General features: G+C 45.6%; 1 pseudogene; it reads right to left on the bottom strand.

The window, feature by feature from the left end:
• Positions 1-21,098: 21,098 nt before the first annotated feature.
• The window catches only part of LOC119279278, a 39,995-nt pseudogene continuing 39,745 nt past the window's right edge, over positions 21,099-21,348 (bottom strand).

Raw genomic sequence — 21,348 nt, 5'->3', positions numbered from 1 at the left:
TGAGACTTTTTTCTGCCCTAAGTTTTTCTTTGCGGGACATTTGGCGCTGAGGGTTGCGGACGTAGGACGTGGATATTTCTTCACCCGGTGGAGCACGGTCAGCCTGCGGTAATTGCTAAGTGCACACCATCTCAGGATTGGATAATCCTGACAGTTAAGATTTACTTAAGAGGGATGATTTGATGGTACTAATCTAGTTGTGTACGTTTCCTGAGGTGTATTTAAGAAAGAAAAAGTTTGATTGTTTATTAGTAGTAAAGAAGACAAAAAAAAAGTGGAGACCGAGTCTCCATAGTACTGACACGGACAGGCAGGCAAATCAGTCTAGGATAAGGAAAACATCCGTCAAGCGATATGTATCTATCAGGAGCACTACTTGCGTAGGCATCGGCAAGGCAAAAGCAATTAGCTTAGCATTGAAAGTTGTGCCTGGGAGCTAATACACGTGAGTACAGGAAGGATTTTTGGTAGGAATTTGTTGCTCGTGCATGTCGTGTACTTGAGCACGTGTTGGAAGCTCGGATATTTTTTCGTGGGGTCAACCATACGAAGGACCATGGCGTCAACGGATACCGGGTTTGAGGTGAAGAAGTTTATGGAACTGAAAACCTTGGGTTATGGCAGACAAGGATGAAAAATTTGTTGGCACAACAGAGATGCTTGAAGGCGTTGCGGGAAGTCATGTCAGCTAAGATGGAATTATCAGGTGATGGATGGAAATTTCATGAAAGACGATTTGGGAGCCTTGAGCTTGTCATACAGTCGAACGAGTTCGGCTGGGTCGGACTGGACTGTCTGGCGGATCGACGCAAGTCGGTTGGTACAGAAGACGGTGGTGGATCGGCGACGACGACATAGAAGCGTGATACCGATGGTGACCGACTTCTGGGCGTGGAAACACGTGGCGCAGGCCCCGAGGGCTTGTGTGGCTTCGACAAGACTATGGCGCGGGGTTGATTCAAGACAGTGCACATGAGATCTTGGAGTCGACGAGGCGCGGGGTGGCAAGTACAACCACCATGGAGTCATGTTGAAGGTGGAGCTGGAGTCTAGAGGACTTCACTCGGTGCTGATTGAGGGGCTACGGCGTAAGTCGACAGAGAGTCGAAGCCTATTCAGCGGGAAAAGCGAGTGACACGTAGTTTGGACTGGAGCCCAGTGGTCTGATGGAAGCGTGAAACTCGTCATCGGTCGGTGATGATCGGTGGTACTCAGCAGTGGAGGTTGAGTGGTGTGGGTTCACGACCCTTGAGACTCGACCAGGACAGCGGAGGCTCGACGCAGTAATAGCGGCGAGACGTGCGGTATGCACGGGCATGGAGACGGGCCAGGGCTCTGGTGGTCATACATGTGGTGAGACAACTGCGAATTTGACTCGGGATGACTACAAGCAACGGTGAAATTTCTTCAAGTTTCAGACATGCGGTCAAGAAAGGAGAGGTGATGTTGAGTTCAGGTAATTCTTATGTGTGACACCCAATATGTGAGTTGTTCACTTTCACGCAGGTCAAGGATCAGTGTGATGGCGTTAGACTGATCAAGTTGGGAGCACGAACTAGAGTAACAAGGAACTTAATTTTGATCAAGTGTCGACCGTGGTCAAGAAAAGAAGGGACTACAAGTTGCAGGTGGAGTCACGTGGAGTCTTTGGAGTAGCAGCGGTACTCATGAAATAAGCTCAAGTCCAATGTACATGGAAGTTTGATGCATTGACGAATTCAAGGTGGTGGAGAATATTCGCCAAGGTGGAGTTTGTTAGAGTTGTGTCGAATATAGTGTACAAGATAGGTTACAGTTAGACTTGTAGTTGTATCATGTTTACATAGGATGTGGAGTCGTGTCCTAGTAGGACACTTGTATCCTAGGCCTCTCTTATATAGCGGGGGTAGACACACGATGTAACCTATGCCAACATAATAGAACCGGAACGCAGGGGAAGCCGGCGGCATGTGCCGGTGTCCAGGGCGACCGGGTGCGGTATTGTAGCGGTGTCATGGGGAGGAGCGCCCATAGTCAGGCCCCGGAGATGTAGCCACATCGATGAACCTCGTTAACAAATCTCGGTGTTGTGCTTGTGTGATTGCTTGGTCCTCGAAAGATCGACGGTGGCCTCGGATTTATTCTAACATTAACTAGATTCCTGCACCGCGTACTCAAGTCAATGGATTCGAGCCTTCTACAAAATGTGCATCTTTTGATGAAACGCCAGCCTGTAGTCATGGATCGTTGGATCCACAACTTACGCGCCATTGCTTCCAATACGACCACCAAATCGGCATATTGTAAGAGACTAAGAGTGTACCTTAAATGTGAAGGCTACTGTCGCTGGACTCGTTTATTAGGCATCTCCAATGTGGATCCTCAAAGCACCCGCATACTTCCGGGCCAAGCGGTTCATACGTGTTGTGTAATTCAACACGGGCTTGTATCGGTCCACCGGACGGTCCGGACACACTTTTCACATAAACCGAAGACAAAGTGGGGGGCGGGGGAGGAGGGAGGGGGAGGGCGGTGGTTGCTGGCATCTGGACTGTTGCCACACCCGTTTCTGACCGTCCTGGCTCACCAAATAACCCCACCCACCTCGCATGTTCGCTCCCCTGTCCGGCGCCAGCTGCCCACATTCATGCCGATGTTGAGCTGCCGCTTTGCATTGACGCCAGCCCAGAGCGGACGCGGCCCCGTACTACCGCCGGCACACCGGCCGAGGTTGCACCGCCCGATGCACGTTCGGCTGAACATGCCTCCTCGCCTGCCCGGCTGAACGCGCCTCCTCGCCCGCTTCCATTCAATCTGCATGTCTGCTGAGAAACCTACTCATGCCACATGTTTGTTCGTAAGCCGGGTGACATTAAACACAACGCCGGTTGGCTCCTCTCATCCACCAGCTATTTAAACGAGGCAAGAACCGCAACACAACTCGTCCCCATCTCCTTGTTTTACCATTTTCTCCACATTATTCATGGCATCTGACGAGCAGGAAGAGGGGTTCTCCAGCATAAAAGCCTGCTGGGTGGCCCGCCTAGCTCAAGGCCACCAGTACGATGGGTGAGGCAGCGGTCTTGGCCCTGGTGGAGCAAGTGGCTGCTCTAAGCCGACACGTGGTTCAGCAAGTTGCGGCTCCAAGCCAGCTCGCAGAGGAGCACGACGGTACGGGCAATGATGTTTCGGTCAACGAGGTAGTGTCATTCTGCTCCTCACGTGTCGTCCACCGTCAACGTACGCGGGACGTGCACTGCCGGCGGAGAAAGAACGGGACATCAATGAGACAACCAGCACATATGCGACCGCCGCCGATATCAAGGGAAAGTAGACCATGGGAGGACATGCCGCTTGGGTCCCATGAAGGCCACTGCCGGCATGTTGGTGGCATGCACAACGGGTGGCCTGCCCTTATTTGCAGGCCACCGCCATCACCCTACCCAAAAACCAACTCTACTCTATGCTTTATGGAGGCGAAGCCCACTCTGATGAACAGTGTTGCCGGATGCTACGTCTTGAGTTTGCGTTGGTTTTCCTTGAAGAGGAAAGGGTGATGTAGCAACAGTAGCGTAAGTATTTCCCTCAGTTTTTGAGAACCAAGGTATCAATCCAGTAGGAGGCTCCTCAAAAGTCCCACGCACCTACACAAACAAACCAAGAACTCGCAACCAACGCAATAAAGGGGTTGTCTATCCCTTCACGACCACTTGCGAAAGTGAGATCTGATAGAGATAGTATGATAAGATAAATATATTTTTGGTATTTTATAATATAGATGCAAAAAGTAAAGATGCAGATAAAAGTAGATTGGAAGCAAATATGATAAGAGATAGACCCGGGGGCCATAAGTTTCACTAGAGGCTTCTCTCAAGATAGCATAGGTATTACGATGGGTGGACAAATTACTGTCGAGCAATTGATAGAAAAGCGAATAGTTATGAGATTATCTAGGCATGATCATGTATATAGGCATCACGTCCGCAACAAGTAGACCGACTCCTGCCTGCATCTACTACTATTACTCCACACATCGACCGACTCCTGCCTGCATCTAGAGTATTAAGTTCACAAAGAACAGAGTAACACATTAAGCAAGATTACATGATGTAGAGGGATAAACTCATGCAATATGATATAAATCTCATCTTTTTATCCTCGATGGCAACAATACAATACGTGTCTTGCAACCCTTTCTGTCACTGGGTAAGGTCACCGCAAGATTGAACCCAAAGCTAAGCACTTCTCCCATGGCAAGAAAGATCAATCTAGTAGGCCAAACCAAACCGATAATTCAAAGAGACTTGCAAAGATAACTCAATCATACATAAAAGAATTCAGAGGAGATTCAAATATTTCTCATAGATAAACTTGATCATAAATCCACAATTCATCGGATCTCGACAAACACACTGCAAAAAGAGATTACATCGAATAGATCTCCACAAGAGAGGGGGTGAACATTGTATTGAGATCCAAAAAGAGAGAAGAAGCCATCTAGCTAATAACTATGGACCCGAAGGTCTATGGTAAACTACTCACAACTCATCGGAAGGGCTATGGTGTTGATGTAGAAGCCCTCCATGGTCGATTCCCCCTCCGGCAGAGCACCGACGAAGGCTCCAAGATGGGATCTCGCGGATACAGAAGATTACAGCGGTGAAAATTGTGTTTCGGCTGCTCCGTGGATGTTTTCGGGGTACGTAGACTTATATAGGAGGAAGAAGTACGTCGGTGGCCGCCCGAGGGGCCCACGGGACAGGGGGCGCCCTATAGGGGGGGGCACCCTACCCTCTCGTGGCCTCCTCGGCTGCTTCTTGACTTGCACTCCAAGTCCTCTGGATCACGCTCGTTCCAAAAATCACGCTTCCGAAGGTTTCATTCCATTTGGACTCCGTTTGATATTCCTTTTCTTCGAAATACTGAAATAGGCAAAAAAAACAGCAATACGGGTTGGGCCTCCGGTTAGTAGGTTAGTCCCAAAAATGATAATAATATGTAAAATAAAGCCCATAAACATCCAAAACAGGTAATATAATAGCATGGAACAATAAAAAATTATTGATACGTTGGAGACGTATCAAGCATCCCCAAGCTTAACTCCTGCTCGTCCTCGAGTAGGTAAATGATAAAAACAAAATTTTTGATGTGGAATGCTACCTAGCATAATTCTCAATGTAATTTTCTTTATTGTGGAATGAATGTTCAGATCCAAATGATTCAAGATAAAAGCTTATAAAACATAAAAATAATAATGCTTCAAAGCATACTAACAAATAATCATGTCCTATCAAAATAGCATAGCCAAAGGAAGCTTATCCCTACAAAGTCATATAGTTAGGCCATGCTTCATTTTCATTACACAAAATACTCCCATCATGCACAACCCCGATGACGAGCCGAGCAATTGTTTCATACTTTTTAACGCGCTTCAGCTTTTTCAACTCTTACGCAATACATGAGCGTAAGCCATGGACATAGCACTTAGGTGGTAAAAGATGGTGGTTGTGAGGACAAAAGAGGGAGAAGATAGTCTCACATCAACTAGGCGTATCAACGGGCTATGGAGATGCCCATCAATAGATATCGATGTGAGTGAGTAGGGATTGCCATGCAACGGATCCACTAGAGCTATAAATATATGAAAGCTCAACAAAAAGAACTAAGTGGGTGTGCATCCAACTCGCTTGCTCACGAAGACCTAGGGCATTTTTGAGGAAGCCCATCATCGGAATATACAAGCCAAGTTCTATAATGAAAAATTCCCACTAGTATATGAAAGTGACAACATAGGAGACTCTCTATCATGAAGATCATGGTGCTACTTTAAAGCACAAGTGTGGAAAAAGAGATAGTAGCATTGTCCCTTTTCTCTTTTTCTCTCATTTTTTATCTTTCTCCCTTTTTTTTCTTTTTTTCTTTGGCCTTTCTTTTTTTTGGCCTTTCTCCCCTTTTTTTTCTTTTGTTTTTGTAAAGTCTGAAGTCTCATCCCGACTTGTGGGGGAATCATAGTCTTCATCATCCTTTCCTCACTGAGACAATGCTCTAATAATGAAGATCATCACACTTTTATGGATTTACAACTCAAGAATTATAACTCAAAGCTAGAACAAGATATGACTCTATATGAATGCCTCTGGCGATGTACCGGGATATGCAATGAATCAAGAGCGACATGTATGAAAATTATGAAGGTGGCCTTGCCACAAATACGATGTCAACTACATGATCATGCAAAGAGCAATATGACAATGATGAAACGTGTCATAATAAACGAAACGGTGGAAAGTTGCATGGCAATATATCTCGGAATGGCTTTGAAAATGCCATATAGGTAGGTATGGTGGCTGTTTTGAGGAAGGTAAATCATGGGTACAATACCGGCGAAAGTTGCGCGGTAATAAGAGAGGCTACCAAAGTGGAAGGATGAGTGTGCGTATATCCATGGACTCACATTAGTCATAAAGAACTCATATACTTATTGCAAAAGTCTACTTAGCCCTCGAAGCAAAGTACTACTACGCATGCCCCAAGAGGGATAGATTGGTAGGAAAAGACCATTGCTTGTCCTCGACTGCCACTCATAAGGAAGGCAATCAAAAGAGCACCTCATGCAACAAATTTGTCACAGAACTTTTACCATACGTGCATGCTACGGGACTTACTAACTTCAACAAAAGTACTTCTCATATTTCATAATTATCCACTAGCATGACCCTAACATTACAACCTTTATATCTCAAAACAATTATCAAGCAACAAATTGATCATAGCATCCAATTCACTTCCTATGATAGTTTTTATTATACCCAACTTGGATGCTCATCATTCTAGGACCAAATTTGTAACTGAAAGTGCTAGTTATCGACTAGAGGGGGGGTGAATAGGCGATTTTTATGAAAGTCTTCAAAACATGGAAGTTTCGAAGACAAACACTAGAAGCAACCTAATTGATATGCAGCGGAAGATAAACTACAACAAGCAAGCCATAATCAAGTATGCAATAGCATTAACGTTCGAAGATTAATAGCAGCTAGGTAGTAGGATCAGGATGGAAGATAGTATGAAGCCAATCAACAATAGTAGTCAAGCAATGAAGTCAATCAGATAAGACGATAAGCAATGACTTCACGAAGACAAACTCAAGTAAAGGTGGGAACAGATAGAACCAGTTGCTTGTTGAAGACACAGAATTTGTTGGACCAGTTCCAGTTGCTGTGACAACTGTACGTCTGGTTAGGAAGGCTGAGATTCAACTCAGAAGACCGTGTCTTCACCTTATTCCCCTTGAGCTAAGGACACCCAGTCCTCGCCCAATCACTCTGGTAAGTCTTCAAGGTAGACTTCCAAACCTTCACAGACTCCGTTCACCCGGCAATCCACAATGACTCTTGGATGCTCAGAACGAGACGCCTAACCGGCTGGAGGATACACAGTCCTCAAGTGTAATAAGTCTTCAGGTCACACAGACAGAAAGACTTTAGTGATGCCTAACACTCTTTGGCTCTAGGTGTTTGGGCTTTGTCCTCGCAAGGATTTCTCTCTCTCTCAAATGCTTCGAGGTGGGTTGCTCTCAAACGACAAAAGTCGTATACTAACTCTAAGCAGCCACCAATTTATGGTGTAGGGGGTGGGCTATTTATAGCCACTAGGCAACCCGACCTGATTTGTCCGAAATGACCCTGGGTCACTAAGGAACTGACACGTGTTCCAACGGTCAGATTTCAAACATACGCGGCAACTTTACTTGGGCTACAAGCAAAGCCGACTCATCCAACTCTAGATAAGATTTGCTCTCATTGTCTTCGCTCGAAGACATAGGATTTGGGTTGAGCATCACTTCAGTCACTCTGACTTAGTTCACTTGGACCCCACTTAACAGTACGGTGGTTCCTATGACTCAACAAAGAAGAAAAGGAAACAACAAAACCACACAGTCTTCATGCTCCATAGTCTTCACGCAATGTCTTCTCATGTCATAGTCTTCAATATGAATATCTTCTCATACCACCATTGTCGTCAATGTCTTCATACATTTTTAGGGGTCATCTCCGGTAGGAAAACCGAATCAATGAGGGACACTACCTGCGTTATCCTGCAATTCTCACAAACGCATTAGTCCCTCAACCAACTTTGTCGTCAATACTGCAAAACCAACTAGGGGTGGCACTAGATGCACTTACAATCTCCCCCTTTTTGGTGATTGATGACAAACTGGTTGAAGTTTTCAACGGGGATAAAGTATGTGAAATTGTAAAGGATAGGAATTTTGTCTTCATAAGTAGCAAGGGCTCCCCCTGAAGATGTGCATATAAATAATTTTGCTTTTGGAATGCAAATGCACATGGCAGGTTGTACCTGTGGAGATCCACTTCAACTTATGAAGATAATTCATCATGCATGAGATGATATAGCGTATAGGATGACATGCATAATGAAAAATGGACGTCTGCAGGATGATTTAAGTGCGGAAGTTATCATCGCACGTGGAAATGCAAATAAGTAGCAGACGACCATCAAGTTTAAGTGTTACAACTCAGAGAACCAAATGTTTCAAAACGCAAGAGTTGTAAGCATGAGGCAAAATATAACGCAACCGCCCATAGAACCCGCTTGAAGACTATCAACTCATACGCTTCTCCCCCGTTTGTCAGTAATGACCAAAAAGGTTTGAAGACATAGAGCATCTACTCGTCTTCTTGATGAGTAGGTGAAGCAGCATGGTTGTTGTCGTTGGGTGGCGGTGCAGATGAACTTGGTGCAGTGTCGATGCGCGCAGTAGTAGTAGGAGGTGGCGAAGTAGCATCGTCTTCATCATTGATTACTCTGGCATTTACCGTAGCCGCGGAGGAAGAATATTTAGAGTCTTCAAGAGATGGAGTTCTTCGTAAGACAGCATTCCGTGGAGGAGTGGAGTCAAACTGAAATCTTTCATTGAAGCCATCGTCTTGAAGATCTGCTTCAGCACTAAGCAGGGTCAAACTCTTCCATGATCGCCGGCAAGTTTCATGAGCAACAAAGGCATTCTTGGTGGCAAGGTTGCGAATGCGATTGACATCCACTAAGATGCTTTGCATCTATCTCTTGAGCCAGAAATGATGCTTATCATGTTTCTGATGAAGGGCCACAAGAAGTTCTCGGTCATTGAGAACACGAGAACGCTTGTGAGGCCTTTGTGCAATGGTGCTTTCAGTGGCTTCAGTAGGTGCTCGATGAGGCAGGCGAGTATTTCCAGCCAATGGATAGATTCGTGTAGCTGCTTGAACACCTTCAATGGGTTGAGGGAAGCTTTGGTGCTCGGCATTCTGAAAACAAATAGGCTTCTTGGCAGGGTCAGGATATATAGCTTCAGCTGACATATCAACCTCAGGTAGAAAAATCACATGATTGCGAGCAGAAGGTTGATAGTTGACAGTAGAGTGTCGCTTTATGAGGCGCATGACCCATGGAGCACAAAACTTCAGACCAAAGAGATCAGAGCCGGAGGCAGCAAGTTGTCTGATGAAGAAATCTTGTGCATTGAAGCTGATGCCATTGAAAATGTAGAATACCAAAGTCTTCATAGCTCCGTCAAGCTTTGTCGCTGATGAATGTCCTTTGATAGGCCATAGAGTCCGCCTGATGATGTGATATATGGTGCGTGGCAGATACTCAAGGTCTTCAACAAAGAACTCTGTTGTATATTCAGCGTCACGGGGCAAAGGCTTCATCATGCTCAGCATCTGACTCATATTGGGTTCAGGCCTATGAACGATGCTTTCCAGGGCATTGCGATGATGTTGACAGCCAGGTTCATAGAGTTCTCCAGGAGTGGACAGGCCTGTAAGCTCAATGATATCCATAGCTTTGGCTTCATGATGAACGTTTCCGGTCATCCACTCGAGAACCCAAGTCTTCGTATCTCTGTTGTAGCCACGAATGTGCAGTGTGGCATAGAATTGAAGCAATAGTTCTTCATTCTAGTGTTCCTTATCTGTGACAAAACTGAGCAGCCCAGCATCATGAAAGCAGTCAAGTGCTTCTTCTAAGCAGGGGAGTCCAGTAATGGCTTCAGTGTCGAGGCGCATATGAGGGAAGATGCGCCCTTGATCATACAGAACACAGGAGTAATAGCTTCGCTGCTGATGACTTCAGAACCGATCTGATGCAATTCTTGGCTTCGTGTAGGGGTTCTTCGAGCTATCAAAGAATGTGTTGTGGCTCTTGAAGCCATTAGCATTGAAGGACCCTGGGGAGTTTGCAGTACCTGGAAACCTTGGCAGTCTTAGCTTGGGCTTCTGGACTTGAGGCCTATGCTCAACATGATAGTCAAATTGAGGACCAGAGACATTAGGCGGAGGGACCAGAACGGGCCATCTGACTGTTGTTAGTTCACCATGATTATATGCCTGCTCAATTGTATAGGGCCTTGGTGGCAGAACAGGAGCAGTGGCAGCAACTGAGGCTTCAGGCTGCACAACAGGTGCTTCAGAAGCAGTAGCCTCACTAGCTTCAGGTGCAGTGGCCTCATTAGCTTCAGGCACGCTGGGTGGTTCAGGCTCCACATCAGCTTTAGCCAAGACAGTGTCATTGGCTTCATTGTCGTTGGTGGTGGCAGCTTCAACATTTTCAACCTCCACTTGAGGAGCTGGAGGGTCAGACACAGACACGTTCAAATCATGAACTTCTTCTTCTTGAATGGGGGGAGTAGAGACACGTTCTTCTTGATGCTCTTCATCGGCTGATGCAGCCGGATTGTCTTCAGCAGCAGGTGCTTCAGACGCAAAGACATTCACAGCAGGAGTGGATTCAGAAAACACTTGACGTGCAACAGGTTGATGATGCACTTCTCCTTCTGGAACGCTCGAAAGAGGAGCTTGAGGCCTTGGTCCTTTGCGAAGCCTTTGAAGTACTGGCGACGCTTTTGGAGATAGAGTGGGCAGGCCCTCATCCTCTTCAGCTTGTACGGATGTTGTGACTTGTTGTTGTTGGTGGGGAGTGTTGGGGGAGTCTTGTTCTTGCGGGCGATCAGCCCATGAATCATCATGTGCAATTGGCGTCAGAGGACGACCAATGCTGATGAGTTCGCTGTTCGTACGAACAGGCGATGATACCACATTGTATTCGAGCTGAGGAAGAACTTCATCATCTTCAAGATTGTCATGATGACCAATGTCTTCAACAGCGGTGGGTTCAGCTGCTGGAATATCTTCAGCTTCAGGAGCCTCTGTGGAAGCAGGCTCATGAACAGTCAGGTGAAGTTCTTGGGATGCAGATGCAGGATGAATCACTGAGATGGGTTCAACAAGAAGGGGCTCTATGGGAGCAGCCCGATTCTTCTTGGTCTTGCGCTTCTTCTTGGAGGGAGCGGCATCAGAGGCTTCGGTATTCTTCCTCTTTCTGGCTTCTGCCTCTGCAGCCCTCGTCTTCTTCTGTTCTGAAGCAGTTGTGGTGACCTTTGGGTTCGAGCCAGTCATGCTACTTGGGAAGATAATGCGTGGAGCTTCTTGTCTTGAAGGCACAAGCTGATCAGCAGGAAGCTTCTTCTTTTTCTTTGCTGCCATCCTGGGGTCAATGCCAGGACGGCCAAGTGACTTGCGCTTCTCAGCCTCATTGTAGGCAAGCACAAACTTATCAGCCAGACTCTTCATGCGCTCACGAGAGCCTTGAGCTTCTTGGCGCTTCTTCAGAGAAGCTTCTTTAAGCTCATGCAGCATGACCTTAAAGTTTCGGACGTCTTGAACACCGAGCTTGGCCACATGCTTCTTTAATTGAGCCTTCTCATAATCAATCTTGTGCTTGAGCTCAACGATTCGCTGAGCGAGAGCCAGCTCAGAAGCAATGGCGCCATTGAAAGAGACGTTGAGGCCAATAGGAAGCTGTAAATCTTCAAAGCTAACGTTTGGGGTGTCGAACCACTCATCAATGAAATTGTGGATGATGGCCACATCAAAGAGAGGCAAATTGCTGAAGATTTCTGCTTCTTCCTTGCTCTTTATCAGCTGCTCAAGAGCATCATCCGCAAGATCTTCATCACTTGATAGATCAATGGGTTCTTCACGCAGAATAGCAGCAGGAGTCAGAGCTTGATCAGTATGCCTGACAAGTTGTCTTTTCTTCTCCGTCTTCTTGGAGATACGAGATTGATCTTTAGACTGCACACTGGCTTCAGGAGGTGCAGTGGCCAATGGCTTCAGACGAGAAGCTTTTGGAGGTGCGGCTGATGATGAAACCTTAACCTTCTTTGGCTTCTTTGGCCTTGGAGTAGGAGCAGGGGCTTCATCAGAATCAGAATCATTGTTGGGATGATCCACTTTGGCACCATGAACCAAGATGTAGGAGATGAGACCATCAAGGTTTGCAAAGGGGCCAATTCTATTCTCTTCAGCTTCACGAGTCCCATCCTCACGGGGAGCAGAGGGACCAGGATTGAAGTCCAACCCCCATGACTTCTTGTTTTCCTTTGCTGAAGACATAGCAAACTGAAAGTTGCGCTTGAAGAGATTGTCGTCGTGACACCAGAGCAATGATGATGGGTCGGCTTCTTCAGGCTGTGGTCCACGGACCATGCACGGATAGAATTTTTGCTCAATGGCTTCAGCTCTGTTCTTGGAGGGAAGGCCTCGATAGAGAATATCAACCCAAGGGCTCTTGATAGCATACTTCTCTGCGTACTCCTGGGTGACGAGCTTGTACTTGTACCACTGTTCATCCCAATAGCGACGAATCCATTGGATTCGAGTCTTGCGTTGATTGTAATCTTCTTCAGGATCTGTTTTGTATATATCTGCAAGATCATCAGGCAGATCCCTAGAAGTTCCCCCACGATGCTGTCTGCCACCCTTCCTTGCTGATTTTTCTGCAGCCATGAACTTCAAGCTGAATGGCTTCAATATGTTCAGAGGCTTCAGAGATTTACGCTTGCTGGTCAAGCAGGAACTGGCTTCAGGAGAATTGATATGATGCTGTAAGTATTCTGCAAACGAATGCAGACTATGAGAACCAAGGGATTCTCCCACGGACATGTACCTGTGACAGCATTAGAGATGCGAGGGAAGGGGAAGAGGTCATATGCATTCTCAGAAGATTTTGAAGATAAATCAGTTTGAAGACATTGACCTCATGATGCGAAGACATTCACTTATATGTGGTGAGTTGGTTCCAGATTTGTACCAATCCGTGAATAAGTACAAGTGAGGAATCAAACTAGATAGGAAATCTAAGTGAATAGACTAGGCATTATGAGATGCAGATAGACTAGATCTAACATTGAGTAGGCAGAAACCACTTTCGGTAAGTAGGATGAATCTCTGAAGATCAAAAAGGTAGTAAAAATAGAGTTATAATTACCACACGACGAACTGCTAGATGGGAAGAATGAGAGACCGAGCAGTTCAGCCCACCGTGCCCTAACTTGGCGACGGAGGACACCTACGGCGACGGCGGAGAGGACGATGTCCGCGGCCGGCGTGAGGACAGCGTCGGAGAAGTCGCGGCAGCTAAGCGCTTCGTCGCCGGCGTCATCGCGAGCTAGCGGTGGCGCTAGGGTTTTGACGGAGGTGGAGAGGTGGAAGAAAGATTTCTTTACCGCAAGGGACACATATTTATAAGTAGGTGAGCAGCACAACATAATTACGCAGGTGCCCCTGTCTATTCACTTCCGTGGGGTACGTGGCAAGCATGCAACATACATAGAATTGTCCCACGTTCCCACGCCCGCCAAGTATGTCGGATGTTCGTTCCGGCTTCTCCGGATATCGACAATTAAGATGATTCATTTAAATAGGACTTGATGTTTTTGTCTCTGTGTCTTCTGCTGACAAGGATGCAGAGAAGACATTCGACAGTTTCAATAGAATGCATATGATTTGGACAGATAGAGTTTGAGATAGTAAGCATAGAGAGATTAGGGTCCGATCACATTCACTTAGTTCAAAAGTTTCAACTTGAAAACATAGCTATAAATGAATGCTGTAGAGGACAGAACGCTAGTGTATATATATATATATATATATATATATATATATATATATATATATATATATATATATATATATATATATGCAATCAAATCACTATAGCGCAGAAAAATCACGAAGATAAATTGAAACTGAAGACAAACCAAATGCGAAATCTTTGCAAAATAACGCCATGAGTGAAACACTTCAAACAGAGAAATTTGATGGTGGCGTTACCCACCGTATAGGAAGTATTAGACCCAGACACGGCGCACAATTATCGTGGCGCTCCAAAGTCAAATTCCATGTTAATGTATTCACACTCAGAGTGTAAATCTTCATTGATTGAAGATAATACATTACTTTGTGTGTTGCACATCTAAGTCATCAACATGCATAAGTGTTAGGATGTGTGCCTGATCACAGGACATTCGAGGATTCCAAGATATTTAGCTCACACCGTAACTTGCAAAACCTTTTCTCATCCCAGGGCTTTGTGAAGATATCTGCCAGTTGCTCTTCAGTGTTGACGTGCATGATATCTATATCTTTCTTCATAACATGATCTCTGAGAAAGTGATGACGAATTTCAATGTGCTTTGTCTTCGAGTGCTAGACTGGATTGTTGGCAATTTTGATGGCACTTTCGTTGTCGCAGAAGAGAGGGACTTGCTTCAGATCGATGCCATAGTCCTTGAAAGTTTGCTTCATCCACAGAAGCTGAGCACAACAGGATCTAGCAGCAATGTATTCAGATTCAGCAGTTGAGAGTGATACACAGTTCTGCTTCTTTGAAGACCAACAGACAAGTGATCGACCAAGAAAATGACATGTGCCTAATGTTAACTTGCGATCCACCTTGTCACCAGCATAATCAGCATCCGAGAATCCAACCAGATCAAACCTTGAGCCCTTTGGATACCATAATCCGAGTGTTGGGGTGTAAGCCAAATATCGAAGAATTCGCTTCACTGCTAAGTGATGCGATTCCTTTGGTGCCGCTTGGAATCGAGCACACATGCAAACACTAAGCATAATATCTGGCCTAGATGCACATAGGTAAAGTAAAGAACCAATCATGGAGCGGTATACCTTTTGATCGAACTCTTTACCATGATCGTCGGGACCAAGATGATGTTTGGCTGGCATTGGCGTCGTGTAACCTTTGCAATCTTGCATGCCGAACTTCTTCAGGCAATCTTTGAGATATTTTTCTTGTGATATGAAGATGCCATTTCTTTGTTGACAAATTTGAAGACCAAGGAAGAACTTCAGCTCACCCATCATGGACATCTGATATTGCTCTTGCATCATAAATCCAAACTCATCACTATACTTTTGGTTGGTGCAGCCGAAGATTATGTCATCAATATATATTTGGCACACAAACAGTTCACCATCATATGTCTTCGTGAAGAGAGTGGGATCGAGGGATCCAGGTTTGAAGCCTTTGCTCTTCAGGAAGTCTTTGATTGTATCATACCAGGCACGAGGAGCTTGTTTGAGGCCATACAGTGCTTTGTTCAGTTTGTACACCATATCAGGATGTTTTGGATCTTCAAAGCCAGGTGGTTGTGCAACATACACTTCTTCTTCAATCTTGCCATTGAGAAATGCACTCTTGACATCCATTTGATATAGAAAGACGTTGTGGTGATTTGCATAGGCTAGAAGTATGCGAATGGCTTCAAGCCTAGCAACAGGAGCAAATGTTTCATCGAAGTCAATTCCTTCAACTTGAGTATATCCTTGAGCCACAAGACGTGCTTTGTTTCTAACGACTTGACCATGCTCATCTTGCTTGTTTCGATATATCCATTTTGTTCCAATAATGTTATGCTTGCGAGGGTCAGGGCGCTTGACCAGTTCCCAAACATTATTCAGCTTGAACTGTTGAAGTTCTTCTTGCATGGCTTGAATCCATTCAGGTTCCATAAAAGTTTCAGCAACTTTCTTGGGTTCAGATATTGATACAAATGAAAAATGCCCACAGAAATTTGCTAGCTGTGTTGCCCTTGATCGAGTAAGCAGACCAGGCGCATTGATGCTATCAATTATCTTCTCGATTTGTACTTCATTTGCAACACGAGGGTGAACTGGACGAAGTCCTTGCTCATGTTGATCATTGTCATCATTGGGAGGATTGTCTTCGGACTGAGCATTGTCTTCAGGTTGGTTTGGTGCAGAGATGATAAGTTCCTCTTCAGGATGTGCTTCAGAAGGCACGATTTCACCAGTTCCCATCAACTTGATAGATTCACAGGAAGGAGCTTCATCAAGTGTACTTGGCAGAATTTGTCTTTGTGAACCATTGGTTTCATCAAATCGCACATCCACTGTTTCAACGATTTTGTAGTGGAAGAGGTTGAAGACTCTGTAAGAGTGTGAATCCTTTCCATAGCCAAGCATGAAGCCTTCGTGAGCTTTGGGTTCAAATTTTGACTTGTGATGAGGATCCTTGATCCAGCACCTAGCACCGAAGACTCTGAAGTAGCTGACATTTGGCTTCTTGCCAGTGAGGAGCTCATAGGATGTTTTGCCTAGAAGCTTATGGATGTAGACACGGTTGATGATGTGACAAGCTGTATCAATGGCTTCAGGCTAGAAATTTCTTGGTGTCTTGTACTCGTCAAGCATTGTTTGAGCCATCTCTATGAGGGTTCTGTTCTTGCGCTCTACAATGCCGTTTTGCTGAGGTGTGTATGGAGCAGAAAATTCATGAGTGATTCCCATTGTATCCAGATAAAGATCAAGGCCAGTGTTCTTGAATTCAGTGTCATTATCACTTCTGATATGCTTGATCTTGACGCCATAGTTGTTCATTGCTCGATTGGCGAATCGTCTGAAGACATCTTGTACTTCAGTCTTGTAGAGAATTATGTGCACCCATGTGTGTCTTGAGTAGTCATCAACAATGACGAAGCCATAGAGACACGCCGTTGTTGTGAGGGTGGGGTAGTGGGTAGGTCCAAATAAGTCCATGTGCAACAACTCAAAGGGTTGAGATGTCGTCATGATTGTCTTTGAAGGATGCTTGGCCCTTGTCATCTTTCCAGCTTCGCAGGCACCACACAGATGATCTTTCTTGAACTTGACACCTTCGATGCCTATGACATGCTTCTTTTTGACGAGAGTGTGCAAGTTTCTCATGCCAGAGTGCCCCAGCCTTTGATGCCAAAGCCAGCATTCTAAAGCTTTAGCAAGAAGACATACGGCAAGTTTTGGACCTGCTGAGAAATCTACCATGTATAGATCACCTTTCCTATACCCTTCAAAGACTAGAGATTTGTCAGATTCCATTAGTACAAGGCAACGATATTTTCCAAATATCACAATCATGTTTAAGTCACAAAGCATTGAGACAGACATTAAGTTGAATCCAAGGGATTCAACAAGCATCACTTTATCCATGTGTTGATCCTTTGAGATTGCAACTCTACCTAGACCCAATACTTTGCCTTTACCAGTGTCAGCAAATGTGATTTGACTCTTGTCGGTTGGATGTAAGGTTGAGTCCATGAGAAGACTTTGATCGCCAGTCATATGATTAGTGCATCCGCTGTCAATAATCCATTATGAAGCTTTTGGTGTACCCTACAGTGCAGTTAGAGGGATAGGCTTCACAATGTATGTTCTGAAGCATAAGCATTTGATGCACACTTGGATTATCACAGCATAGATGAGAGTTAGCACACAGTATGACAGGTAAGCGATTCATATGTGGAATACATATTAATTTATTTTATCATGCGTCCCTTTGTGTTTTAGGTCCCCAGCAATTATATCGGACGCCATTGATTGCTGGCTGGAGAACACATTCTGCAAAAGAGAGTTAGTTCTTCTTCACCATCCACATCTTCAGGGGTGGCTTAGAAGCAATGAGTCTAAGTGCAGCATCTGAGAATTTCGGCTTTGAAGCCCTAGCAAATAGCCTTGCAGGAGATGAATGATACTCATATGAATAAGCAGAAAAGTTCTTAGTATTATGAACATAGCGGTTTGAAGACACACGCTCATATTCATAAGTTTGAGTATAATTTCCCTGCAAAACATTGGCGTTAGGGTGACTCGGGTGAGACCTGTTTCCGTAAGTAGCCGTTGGACCATATGATGCCTTTGGTCTGGGGTTTGTCTTCTTCCCTGGTGGTGTCATGATGACATTCACTGGAAGATTCTCAAGGCAGCTTTTGGGAACCCAAATCTTCTTCATTGGAGGTCCATTCCTACAGTTAGTACCAATATACCTGGCAAACACTTCACCATTCTGATTTTTGAACAGTTTATAGTTTGCATCAAAGGATTCATCAATGATAATAGGATTAGCACAGGTATATCCAGATAAAGTAGCTGGATCCACTGAAGGTTCCTTTGCAGCAACCCATGTGGTTTTGGGATACTGCTCAGGCTTCCAGTAGGAACCATCAGCATTCATTTTCCTCTCAAACCCAACACCCTCTTTCCTAGGGTTTCGGTTCAGAATCTTCTTTTTGAGGACATCACAGAGTGTCTGATGCCCTTTCAGACTCTTATACATCTCTGTTTCAAGCAATGTCTTCAACCTAGCATTTTCATCGGAAATAGTAGTGGTATCCTCAGAAGAGGGGTTAGTTACCACATTAGTAGTTGAAGACAGAGCAACAGTAGCAGTAGTGGAAGATTCAGCAACAGAGGCAGCGTTATCACGCTCAATGCATTTCAAGCAAGGTGGTTCAAATCCTTCCTGAGCGGAACTGATCTGTTGAGCGCGAAGTGACACATTTTCCTTTTGAAGATCTTCATGAGCCGCTTTCAATTTCTCAAGGTCTTGCTTCCTTTGAAAATAATCATAGGAGAGCTTTTCATTAAAGGTTGAGAGCGTCTCATGAAGATTTTCAAGTTCTTGATACTTAGCATGAAGATTTTTTATGTCTTCAACTAAGGACTGTGTACGTGTCATTTCCACGTTCGACAGGTCATCGCTTTTGTCTAACAGTTTTTGAGTATATTCCATAGCCTTTTGTTGTTCAGTAGCAATTTTAGCAAGTGTTTTGTATTTGGGTTTGGATTCACAATCAGAGTCATCTTCACTTGATGTTTGAAAGTAAGCATCGCATGATTTTACCTTGGCACCGCATGCCATGAAGCAGTAGGTGGGAGCAAGATCGTCCTTGTCATCATCAGCATTGGTGTGGGAGTCATTGTCTTCAGTGTTGAAGATGGACTTGGCAACATAGGCAGTGGCCAGAGCCAGACTTGCAATGCCGGAGTCGGATTCAGCTTCAGATTCCTCCTCTGCCTCCTCAGAAGCAGACTCCTCCTTTGAATCCATTTCCTTGCCAACAAAAGCACGAGCCTTGCCAGATGAGCTCTTCTTGTGAGATGAAGACCTTGATGAGGACTTGGAAGAAAACTTCGAAGATTTCTTCTTCTTCTTGTCATCGGAGTCATATTCCTTGCTCTTCTTCTTCTTCTTCTCATTGTCCCACTGAGGACACTCAGAGATGTAGTGCCCAGGCTTCTTACACATGTGACATGTTCTCTTCTTGTTGTCTTGAGTGGAAGCTTCATCATTTCTTGAACTGGATCGTGAAGACTTTCTGAAGCCCTTCTTCTTGGTGAATTTCTGGAACTTCTTCACAAGCATAGCAAGCTCCCTTCCAATGTCTTCAGGATCGTCAGAACCGCAGTCGGATTCTTCTTCTTCAGATGAGGAAACAACTTTTGCCTTCAAAGCACGATTTCGACCATAGTTGGGGCCATAGATATCTCTTTTCTCAGAAAGCTGGAACTCATGTGTGTTGAGCCTATCAAGTATATCAGATGGATCGAGTGTCTTGAGGTTAGGACGTTCTTGTATCATGAGGGCAAGGGTGTCAAAGGAGGTGTCAAGTGATCTCAGCAGTGTCTTGACAATTTCATGCTTGATGATCTCAGTGGCGCCGAGAGCCTGAAGCTCATTTGTGATGTCAGTGAGGCGATCAAACGTGAGCTGGACATTTTCATTATCGTTTCTCTTGAAGCGATTGAAGATATTGCGAAGAACACTGATTCTCTGGTATCTCTGTGTAGAGACGCCTTCATTGACCTTGGACAGCCAGTCCCAGACTAGCTTTGAGGTTTCCAGAGCACTCACACGGACATATTGTCCTTTCGTCAGATGACCACAGATGATGTTCTTTGCAGTCGAGTCCAGTTGAATGAACTTCTTGACATCAATAGGGGTGACACCTTCACCAGTTTTGGGAACACCATTCTTGACGACATACCAGAGGTCGACATCAATGGCTTCAAGATGCATGCGCATCTTATTCTTCCAGTAGGGATATTCAGTTCCATCGAACACGGGGCAAGCAGCAGAGACTTTGATTATCCCTGCAGTCAACATAGCTAAACTCCAGGTGGTTAAACCGAATCACACAGAACATAGCTAAACCCCGGTAAGGAAGCTCATCTGACTCCCCGGAACCCACCCTAGCGGGTAGGAGCGGCACCTCGGGAAGAAAGGCCCTTGCATGAGGTCGGGCAAGACCGCCACCGGCACCCTAGCCATGACCATCTCATGAGGAGAACGGCGACCCCAACACAGTAGGTTGTGGTCACCACCAATCCGGCAAAGCACTGTTAGCCGCAGATCTGGGCATGGATGGGCAGTAGGACGGTACCCCACAAGGCCACAAGGAAGGGACGGCTCAGGCGCACGTCCGTGTCCTCCAGAGAACTTGACGACTGCCCTCCATGGCGCGACTTAAGAGCCTCCATCACGAGCGTCACCAAGGGATTGAGGAAGATGACAAGGGGAGGGAGGTAGACGAGGGACCGGGGGATGCACCGCCGACGCCTCCCAGTGTAGGGATTTGCCTGTCAGGGACGACCGGCGGCGGTGTGTGGAAGAGGTGCGGGAAAAGGTCCACACGGCCGCAGGATCTGGAGTGCGCCCATGCCGCCCCTAGGGGACGACGCTGGTGCGGGAGGAAGCCGGTGTCTGATTGTTCCATCTCCATATCACCTATGCCGCTTCAACTGGTCGCCACGCCGCTATTCCTACACCGCCATGCGGCAGACCATCGACCCTTGCGGATGCTGTCTGTTGGGGTGATCACACCCGGGAACTGTTTGTTGAAACTAAATGCCCATGATAAAATTGACATTTTTTTTTACTTTCTTTGATGCAATTGATTCGTACTTGCACTACATATGCAAGCACTACATTGAAGCGACCGATGAGGCGAGGGCAGCACTGAACGGGTCGTTGTCCTCGTTAGCGGCAGGCTTGTAGTTGAGGCTCTTGTCATTGTAGATGGCCCACCATTTCTTCACTAGCATCTTGATGTCTTTCCTATCCATGTTGGCCTCCTCACCAGTGTACCTCCAAGGCTTGGATCCCTGCATGGAAGCATCGATCATGATCTAGAGTGAGCTCGAATCAACTGTTTCCCTTTTTTTTCCTTTTAGA

The sequence above is a fragment of the Triticum dicoccoides genome, chromosome 3B, assembly GCF_002162155.2.
Source record: "Triticum dicoccoides isolate Atlit2015 ecotype Zavitan chromosome 3B, WEW_v2.0, whole genome shotgun sequence".
Taxonomy (NCBI): Eukaryota; Viridiplantae; Streptophyta; class Magnoliopsida; order Poales; family Poaceae; genus Triticum; species Triticum dicoccoides.
Note: the sequence above shows the minus strand (reverse complement) of the source record. Positions and strands in the feature narration are given on the sequence as shown.